This window comes from Ostrea edulis, chromosome 1, assembly GCF_947568905.1.
Source record: "Ostrea edulis chromosome 1, xbOstEdul1.1, whole genome shotgun sequence".
Classification (NCBI taxonomy): Eukaryota; Metazoa; Mollusca; class Bivalvia; order Ostreida; family Ostreidae; genus Ostrea; species Ostrea edulis.
This window is the reverse complement of record NC_079164.1, coordinates 11,752,923-11,764,066: the sequence shown is the minus strand read 5'-3', so window position 1 is coordinate 11,764,066 and position 11,144 is coordinate 11,752,923. Positions and strand designations below refer to the sequence as shown.

The 11,144-nt window shown below is 37.2% G+C and overlaps 1 long non-coding RNA gene across 3 annotated transcripts; it reads left to right on the top strand.

Moving 5' to 3' along the window:
• The first annotated feature begins 430 nt into the window (after positions 1–430).
• Positions 431–10,697, top strand: LOC125677851 (uncharacterized). Of its 3 annotated transcripts, none has more exons than XR_008799600.1 (7): positions 431–726; positions 1,715–1,821; positions 2,509–2,654; positions 2,907–2,945; positions 4,460–4,680; positions 7,406–7,470; positions 7,923–10,697. It is a non-coding gene; the product is annotated as an uncharacterized LOC125677851 (long non-coding RNA). The 3 variants fall into 3 exon arrangements; XR_008799599.1 differs by having other exon boundaries at positions 1,712–1,821; XR_008799601.1 differs by lacking the exon at positions 2,907–2,945 and having other exon boundaries at positions 1,712–1,821.
• Positions 10,698–11,144: the final 447 nt, after the last annotated feature.

Sequence of the window (11,144 nt, the reverse complement as noted above, 5' to 3'; positions counted from 1 at the left end):
GAAGAGAGTTTAGGTAGGCCAACCAGAAGATCGAGAAGCCTTCCCGCAACTGTTCAAGTTTTTGCGGCCCTGAGGTTTCTCGCCTCAGGGACCCAGCAGAGGGTGATCGGCGACACATTGGGAATATCAAAGTCGTCAGTGTGCAGGTAGGCTAATAAATACAATCGGAAATAATTTATTTCACAGGGTTTTTTTCTTCGAAAAAGATGCCATATAGTAAACTTTTCACACAGTTTACCTTCCACTAAATATATCTAGAACATGTTTGTACATAAAATCAGTCTTAAACAGTTGAAAGTAAACCTTCAACCAAATACTTTACAACACTGTCAGTTTATATCGAGGGAATATTTAGCAAAAATCCCTTCTACAGTTGTTTCTATTAAGCTCTTGACTATAAACCAGAAAAGTGCTGCAAAATTGGTTAACGCTATTTGGTACCGCTTGCAGGGCGGCGACCACGAGTTACCTGCCCCTATACAATGAGTTAATTGCCCCTGTATTTCATCTGTTAAGTTGTACTTAAAATAGGCTAACTCTTGCGCAAAAAAAGATAGAAAATATCAAATATGGGAAAGCGGGACGATAGACCAAACATATCTACGAAGAGACCGTTGGTGCCGGAAATATCTCTGTCTTTAGTAGTGTCCGCGAGGTATATTAATTTATAAAACATGAGATATTAGTACCGTATTGCCCGGGAATCAAAAGATTTTTGCAAGATTGGTAAGTATATTCTATATAGGCTAAACAAGCACAAGGCAAGGGCACGTGGCCTGGGAAGTCATTCCGCAGCGCAGGAATGACCAAAACTAGCCTACTACGGTACCATTTACAGAAATTACCAAAAAAATTACAAAAATTACCGAGAGAGGAGCTAAAATGATCTCAGTAATACATGACATCTACTATCATATTCACATTAAAAATGTTGGTCCCTCCTTTGACGACTTCAATAATTTTTAATTTCGGTCATATCTTTGGTATTTTCTGTGAACGTTTGTAATTTCGGACATTATATGTAACAATCCTACTATTCATTCCACAATGAAGGCCAGTGGGCCTAGATTTTTAATTTGATACACGTATAAACTTAACACTGCGCAAGTTATGTCACGGAATGCAGTATAGGGGAGGAGAAAATATTTGGCTGGACCAGGAGTCAAACCTAGGATCCCTGCATTACTAGTCAGGTGCTCTAACCACTGAGCTATCCAGGTCGATATCCACGGTCCGTGTAGCCCTAACTACTAAATTCCTCCCTTTAATTTGTCTTTGCCGTCGAAGACACACAACCCAAGATTCATTTCACCCCTGGCAGGACAAGAGTAGTCACGGCACCAACTGGTAAAATCTTGCACAGAGGTCCCTGGGTTCAATTCCCGATCCAGCCACAAATTTTCTCCGTGTATGTCTATCTGAGACTGAGTTGGAAAATTACGGTATCTTCATAGTGACAAACTAATGAAAATATTGATCAAATTCGACTGGTCAAGGACTGTTAATATAAATAAATTTGAAACATTGGTCATTGTAATGATTGGTTTCATGTTATACTAAGCTTGTGTTTCAAGACAAGGCTGTCTTTGTTGGTGATGATACTGATGTATATATTTAGAAACAAGTAATGCTTTGATTTTGATTACAGGTGTGGTCTTTAAAAAAATTAATGCATGGCAAGGTTGATAGTGAGACTAATAAATTCTTTCAGCAGAATTCAGCTAGACACACAAAAAAAGACAATCACTACAGCCTTCCAAGAAGATGGACTGCCTCACAATAGTTTCCTTGAGGACTGTCTTGAAATATCCAGAGTTTAAGGTATGCATTTTGTACACCATGAAAATCAGCTTATAGTTTAGCTATTATCTAATTAGAGGGAATTTTCAATAGGGACTGGGTCTTTTCATTTACTGGACTCTTATGTAACAATGACACTGTTCTTCCACCCCTGTTAGATCCACTATAACTTTAAGGAAAATAATTGGATCATCCTGTCCCACCAATATGCACATCTACAAATGAGAATGAAGCATTGCACAAAGTTTCAAGACTATCCGATAAGCCATATAGGAGAAGTGTTCACAAGATTTTGTGACAGACAGAAAGACGGATGAAGTACAAAAACTATGTCTCCCCCTGGAAGAGGGGAGACATAATTAGAATTTTTTTTAGACAGAAAGGAATGAGATCTCTGACACAGATTTTGCTATGAATATATATCATGTTTTGCTGAGTGAAAACATTTTTTTCTTCTCTTTTATTTATGCATATCTAAGCACAAGGTAATTAATACTTTTCATACTTTCCCAATTTGAACATTTTATGTGTCAATTTTCCCAATTCTACGGACTCTGGACCCAGTTTGAAAATGGTAGGAAAACCCCTGCAAAGACTCAAATATGAAATCATTTTCAATTAGAGGTTAAAACATTTAGTGATGAATTAATTACTGGAATTTATGAGGACTACTGAGACATGTTAAAATGGTGTCATATTTGTCTTCAGATTCAAGAAACGGACTCTATCTGGAAAAGGAAAACAATATCAAAGCTCCTCTGAGAGAAGTTGGCCAAGGAAAGCATTTAGAAGAAAGTGGAGATTCATTGTTTTTACCAGATCCAGCAGATCACAGAAAGCATCTAGTAGGGGAGGTAAATGAAGCATCTTTTACTCCCTATATACAGTGCTTGAAGCTAACTTTTTATGTCACCAGTCCAGCCGGACTGATGGGGTATAATTTCAACCAGTCCGCTGAAAAATTTACTAGTCCAACAGAGTTTTCCAGAAATATTTAAACACATTTCATTAATGTTATTAAAATGAAATTTAGCTCAATATGTCTTAAACAATATTGTAACACTTAAATGTGGGATTTATATTTACAACTCGGATTTGTCTGATAGGTCTACAGATCGAAGCATGCCAAACGTGTAAAGAACAAGGTACGATTGTATACATAAAAAGGCCCAAAAATTTTCTCTCAATAAAATGTGTTTGGAATTAACCTTAATAAGCGTTTTAAGAAAGTAAAATATATGCCAGGTATACTATGTCAACAAAACCAGAATGATATTTCTAATTGGACAGCATTATGACATTTCCTGCCTTTTTATGCCCCCGAGATTGAAGATCAGGGGGCATATTGTTTTTGTCCTGTCTGTCATTCTGTAATTCTGTCATTCTGTCTGAAACTTTAACCTTGCTAATAACTTTTGAACAGTAAGTGATAGAGCTTAGTTATTTCACATGAGTATTCCTTGTGACAAGACCTTTCCGTGGGTACCAACATTTTTTACCATGTGACCTTGACCTTGGAGTATGACCTACTTTTTGAAAACTTTAACCTTGCTAATAACGTTTGAACAATAAGTGATAGAGCTTTGATATTTCACATGAGTGTTCCTTGTGACAAGACCTTTCCGTTGGTATTAAACCTTTTGACCTTGACATTTAACTTACTTTTAATTTTTTTTACATTGGTCATAACTTCTAAATGGTAAATATTAGAGCTTTCGTATTATACATGATGATTTCTTTTGACAAGATCTTTCTACTGGTACCAAGATATTTGCCCTTGTGACCTTGACCATCTTTGGAATTGGCCATTATCTGGGGCATTTGTGTTTCACAAACACATCTTGTTTTCAAATAAGCCTGAAAACTGTCAAATGTCATACAGATTATTGCTCAGGAAAAGATGTGCGCATTTGTCGAGCAAAATAAAAATGATATATATTGTGTATTAATTTAAGATGAAAAACATACTTGAATATGAATTTGCTCGACGCATGCACTGTATGTTTTCTGATAAGAAAACCACCTGAATTTGTGGATATTTTCATTGAAAATGGCATTTTTGCAATTTTATGCCAACTTCTAGCTCACGTCATATGACACAAATCATTTTGCTGATCAAACTGAGCAGATTTTGGGTTTGCTAATCCATTCCTTATTTGAATGCCAGGGTTTGAGCTCCAAGTGAAATCATCGATATTTTGGGCCAAATTACTTTAGAAACTGTACCTACTTCTTTCATAAGTATATTTTGCAAAATGATGCTTTAGAAAATTAACTCATCTGACTGACTAAAACAAATGTCAGTCAGTCAGCCAGACTTTTAACCAGTCACGGAGTGACAGGCATACATTAATTTTGAGCCCTGTATATATTGCCAGACAAGTAGTCCAATCAGATTATAAACTTTAACTGAAAAATTTACAAGCCCATTCATAAATTAGAGACCGGTGGCAGTGCAGTGTTTCTCACCAATGCTACAATCCCTAAAATTATGCTATGTCAGTAATTCCCAAATGTCACAGGCATCAAACTTTCAATATATACATAAATGAAAATTGTAAAACTTAAATTCTGTTGGCAAAGTTCAGCAAGAGAGGCATACATTTTGTTTCAAATCCCCTTATATAATTACATGTATTCATTTAGAATGTTTTCTTAGTTTCCAGGATTAAGCCAGCCAGTAGATGAGACTATTATATCAAAAATACATTTACTTGTACACGAGGGCACACAAAGCGTTGATGAAACAAAAAGACATTTCCGTCTGTTTGTAAAGGATACTATTTCACCAGGGAACACCATCTCAGAATTTAACAGATGCTTTTACCCCGCCAATAAGGATGTAAGAAATCACATTTACAGGGCACCGAGATTTTGCCAGTAAGTTCTAAATTTTTAGGTCACCTGAATTCATTCAGGTGACCTATTGCTATCTGTTTTTGTCCGTCGTCGTTCGTCGTGCGTTAACATTTGAACATTTTCAGCTTCTTCTCTGAAACCCCTGAACCAATTTCAACCAATTTTGGCATATAGCATCTGTGGGTGGAGGGGAACAAAAATTGTGAAATTCGTGGTCCCTGCCCCCTGGGGCCTGAGGGGTGGGGCAAAAACCATCAAAATGAGTGTAATTTTAAAAAATCTTCGTCTTTACTCCTGGACATCAAGAAGCCAAACTGTGGGCATAATTATAATGAGCGTTGAGCCCTCTACCAAAAATGTGAAATTCATGGCCCCTGGGGCAGGGCTTCTTGTGTTAGGGTGGGGCTCTATTGGTCATATAGTGAAAGTGTAGAAATTCTTTGAAAATCTTCTTCTCTGTCTCTGGGTATTAAGTAGACAAACTAATAGCATGGTAATGATGAGCAAGGATGCCTCTTTGTACCCCATGCAACAAGTTGTGGGGGGGGGGTATACTGGAATCGGGTTGTCCGTCCGTCCGTCTATAGACGCAATGGTTTCCGGGCTCTAAAGCATTATCCTTTCCACCTACCGTCACCATATCATATATATGGACTACCCATGGGATGAAGATGTTCCCTATCGATTTTGGGGTCAAAAGGTCAAAGGTCAAGCGCACTGGACATTGAAGTAGCAATATGGTTTCCGGGCTCTAAAGCGTTATCCTTTCCACCTACAATCACCATATCATATATATGGACTACCCATGGGATGAAGATGATCCCTATCGATTTTGGGGTCAAAAGGTCAAAGGTCACGCGCACTGAACATTGAAGTAGCAATATGGTTTCCGGGCTCTAAAGCGTTATCCTTTCCACCTACAGTCACCATATCATACATATGGACTACCCATGGGATGAAGATGTTCCCTATCGATTTTGGGGTCAAAAGGTCAAAGGTCATGCGCACTGGACATCGAAGTAGCAACACTCAGAAAAGAGGTAGTTTATACCTATTACCAACACCCTTTGGGAGATTGAGGTAAGCGGGGGGTATTCTTAGTGAGCATTGCTCACAGTACCTCTTGTTAAAAATTGTGAAATTCATGGCCCCTAGATCAGGGGTTCTGTTGCTAGGGTGGGGCTCTATAAGTCATATAGTGAAAATGCATTATTTCTTTGAAAATCTTCTTCTGTGTCCTTGGGTATTAAGTAGACAAACCAATAGCATGGTTATGATGAGCAAGGATGCCTCTTTCAAAATTGTGAAATTCATGGCCCCTGGGTCAGGGTTTCTGGTATTAGGGTGGGGCCCTATTGATCATATAGTGAAAATGCATTTTATTTCTTTGAAAATCTTCTCCTCTGCTGCTGGGTATTAAGTAGACAAACTAATAGTATGATAATGATGATCAAGGATGCTTCTTTCAAAACTGAAATTTATGGTCCCTGGGTAAGGGGTTCTGGTGCAAAGGCGGGGCTGACCACATAGCTATTCAATGTTTCTTCCATCCAAAAGTAAAATTCTTATATTTAAACACAAACCTAATTCAAACATTGGAAGGTTGTTACATGATACTCAGGTGACCTATAAGGCCCCTGGGCCTCTTGTTTTTTTCTCAGGCTCAAATGTGCTTTTCTGATCAAAATTTGTTAGTTGTCTGTCGTCGGCATAAACTTTTCACATTTTCATCTTCTTCTCCAGAACCACTGAGCCAATTTCAACCAAAACTTGGCACAAAGGGGAGATAATCACAAAATTAGGGTGGGGTCATTTAAAAATCTTCTCAAGAAGCACTGGGCCAGAGGACCTGAAATTATCATTAAAGATTCCTGACCTAGTGCAGATTCAAGTTTGTAGCTCACCTGAGCTGAAAGCTCAAGTGAGCTTTTCTGATAATTTTTTGTCCGTCGTCTGTCTGTCTGTCCGTTTGTCTGTTAAACTTTTCACATTTTCGACTTCTTCTCCAGAACCACTGGGCCAATTTCAACCAAACATGGCCAAAAGCATCCTTGGGTGAAGGGCTTTCAAGTTTGTTCAAATGAAGGGCCATGTCCCTTTCAAAGGGGAGATAATCATAAAAATGAAAAAATAGGGTGGGGTCATTTAAAAATCTTCTTCTCAAGAACCACTGGGCCAGAAGAGCTGAAATTTACCTGAAAGCTTCCTGACGTAGTGCAGATTCAAGTTTGTTCAAATCATGGCCCCTGGGGAGTAGGATGGGGCCACAAGTGGGGGGGGGGGTCAAAGTTTTACATACAAATATAGGAGAAAGCTTTAAAAATCTTCTTCTCAAGAACCATTGGGCCAAAGAAATTGACATTTACATGAAAGCTTTCTGACATAGTGTAGATTCAAGTATGCAAAGGGTAGTTTGGGCCATAATAGGGACTAAGGTTTTACATGGAAATATATATGGAAAGTCTTCAGATATGGGCCAAAGTGACTCAGGTGAGCGATGTGGCCCATGGGCCTGTTGTTACAAATCATGGCCCCTGGGGGTAGGATGGGGTCACAATAGAGACCAAAGTTTTACATGCGAATATATAGGGAAAATCTTTAGAACTGGACCAGGGTGACTCAGGTGAGCGATGTGGCCCATTGGCCTCTTTGTTAACCTATATCTTTTATTTGTGTGAAGATATTCAAACATTAAGAACAGACATATATATATATAAATCTTTTTTTCTTTCATTTTTTCATCCAGGGTAGTTTAGAACTGTGTGCATTGGTTTTGGAAGAATTTGGACTGTTTAGGCTAAAATCCATTATGTAAGTTCATCTTTGTGGTGCACAAATTCCATATGATCATTTCAAATAGTCAACATTGCTTCTATTTTCAATTTGAAATTCTACATGTATTTTGTTTGAGAGATGAAAACAATCCTCGAAACATTATCACCGTTATCTTTAATTTTCCATCATACTTGTGTCAAAGAGTTGAACTTTCTTTACCAGTAATTTTATATTGACTTCGCATTGTGTGATATATAAAGTTTTTATGATTTTATTTTCTGTCTAAGATATTCAATATTTAAAGGAAAAAGATGATGGTAGGAGATGGTAGGATAAATTCTAATTATTCAGAGAAACTTGATAAATACTGTGTTTGAACTTATATACTCGATAACACAATAGAAGAATGCAATTTACTAGTTAAACTTTGATAGGATACTAAATTTAGGATGAGCCAATAAGATTATGTCTTGTTTTTCATGTTACAGGATTGGACAGAATATGAACACACACATCCAATACTTCAAAGATATTATGTTTGTGGAGGCAGAGATTTTGATTGCATCCACTGTTTAGAATACATCCTTAAGGGAAGCAGACTGCCGCCTTTACCCAATGATATAATGATTAATCATAACTATATCTGTTTTGTACCAAATAGAAAGACCATTGATTCAGGTCATTTTCAAATCCACTGGCATACATTGTACTATACATGCAACCTTTTCAAACTTTACATTTAAGATTTTGTAAAGGAAATATCTTAATGTTTCACATGTTTACCTTTCACTGTGCTATGTAATTCATTATACCTGCCATTATTCCAGTCTTCCTGAACATAATTTGTTTTCTGCAATTTCATTGGCCAAGAGGCTTAATCCTGGGTTATCAGATTGAGCATTTATATTTAGTATCCCATTGATTTTGTCCGCCCTATATAAGGAGCTGACTCAGATTTACTCACTCTGCTAGGTTAAAGAACTCTAAGGTTTGTACTTTTCACATGAATTTCGTGTTCGCCTCTTATCTTTTACATAGAGTAGGAAATGAACATAACATTGAGTTAGGGAACAATTTAGATTTTACATTATAATATGTAAATACCTTAGCAGAGTCAATTTACTTGGTTCAGGGTAGTATCAGATATTACTTTTTCAGAGTTTAAGTGTTTAGGCTATCTCAATGTTTCTATAGTTAGCCTTGTCCTATGTTACTTTTAGATGTATGGAAGCCTTTTAGTGTTATAACACTATATTTATGCTCCCATTCAAAGAAGAGGGGCATATTGGTTTGCACCTGTTGGTCGGTCGGTAGACCACATGTTGTCCGCTTAATATCTTAAGAACCATTCACTTGATCGTAACATATTTCATATGTGGGTTGGTTATGAAAAGAAGAGGACCCCAATTGTTTTTCGGGTCGAAATGTCAAGGGTCAATCTACTCTGGACATAGGAAGACACTGCCTGCTCAATATCTTGAGAACCCTTTGCTTGACAGACATCAAACTTGGTACACTGGTACATCTCAAGGAGTAGATTTGAGGTCACATGGTCAGAAGTCAAGGGGTAAACTGGACATAGTAATATATTGTCTCTTATGTTTTAAGAATTATTTGCTTGATTGACACCAAACCTGGTACAGCATAAGGAGTAGATGACCCCTATTGATTTTTAGGTCACTTGGTCAATCCACTCCTGACATAGGAAGATATTGTTTGCTCAATATTTCGAATTGATGATACTACTATCAATCAAATTATGCATGTGTATAACCCTTTTCAATTTTGCACCATGGGGGCTTATATGTTTTACAAACACCTCATGTTTTATAGTTTGTGAAAGCTTGTTAGGGTCATAACTTTAGATTTTCTTATTATGGTACTTGCCCGTCAGAGACTGGACATATTATGGTATGTTGTTGTCTGTCCGGACCTTGTAAGATGGGATACAGACTGAACCGTAAGCTCCAGAATCTTACAACTTGGTACATTTGATCACCATAAAAGGAAGATGCTTATTGTTTTTTAAGGTCAAGGTTGTAGGTTCACTTAATAGGAAAACCTTGTTTGAGAAAATTACAGATTCTTGAACTGAGTATTTTGAGGAAACATTACATAGAAAGTACATGATTTGTCAAATTTCTCCCAATATTCAACTGAGAACCTTATTCTGCAGAGTATTTGTATGGGTATGGAAAATGTGTATGTGGTTATGATTTTGATTTATGTTTAATTTTTTTGTTGTTGAAAATTACAGGTTTAACCGAGTCAGTTTTTGAGGAAATATACATGTATTAAATAAATGACGGCTTGACCTTTTAACTCATCTCACAGTTTTGAAGCTAGGGTCTTTGTAAATAACTTCTTTGGTGTTTTAGAATATTTACAGATTGTTGATCATGGTCAATTTTGGGGAAATATTTTCCGCAGAGCTCTAGTTGTCTATCTACCGGCCTCCTGTCACTTTTAAGTTTAGGAGCTTTTATTCATGGAAAGAAAGTATGTGACAGCCTGATGATGGCTGATACTATTTAAAGCCTTTTTATACGCCCGTCTTAAGACGTTCCATATTATGGTATGGCGTTCATGTCCGTCCGTCTGTTAGCTTTTTCGTGTCCGACCCGTAACTTAAATACTACAAGGCCTAGAATCATCACACTTTGTCTGTAGATACATCTTGGGTAGAAGGTGTGTCGCACATTAAAACCAGGTCACTGTGACTTTTCATTAAGAAGATATCCGTCTGTCCATCCGTCTGTTAGCTTTTTCGTGTCCGACCCGTAACTTAAATACTACAAGGCCTAGAATCATCAAACTTTGTCTGTAGATACATCTTGGGTAGAAGGTGTGTCGCACATTAAAACCAGGTCACTGTGACTTTTCATTAAGAAGATATGGCCATATATGGCAAAAACTTGTCCGGCTCATAACTTGAAAACTATTAGACCTAGAATCACCAAAATTGGTCAACTAATGCATCTTAGGTAGAAGGTGTGTCGCATCCTACTTTAAGGTCACTGTGACTTTTAATTAAGGTGATATAAAAAAAAATGTTTTAATGGGTACAATCTATACTGTTAACAATATGTGACGGGCGTATCATGTGCCGTGACGTTGCACTTTATTCTAGAAATGGCACCAGAAAAACACCCTATGTAACCTTTTCTGCTTGTACTCATTTATTTTTATTGGAAAACTTATTACTTGTTATCAGCTACTCTAAAACAATATTGACTTGTGCTATAATAAATTTGTAAACTTTACAAGTCTTTTCATTTCAAACAAGGTGTTGAACAAGTTGTTGAACATCATCTGGGATTCACAACCAAACAGGTACAACATGGAAACAGTGTGTTCCATGATTTCTGTAGTGTAACAAGTCCAGCTGATCCCAAGTACACTGTACTATTGACAACGATTGTTTTTGATAAGCACAATAGAAGTTCTACTTTGGGAGAAGCTATAATTATTTTAGTCCTAGCATACACTGCTTCCTGTTAGAGTTAGGGTGCTGTATAACTTGGTACCTCTTTGAGATAAAATGCTTTATCATCAAATCATAAAGCATCTTCCCTCTAACAGATACCAGATTATAAAGCACCCTCCCTCTAACAGGTACCAACTTATAAGGCACTCTCCCTCTAACAGGTACCAGATTATAAAGTACACTACCTCTAACAGGCACCAACTTATAAAGCACCCTCCCTCTA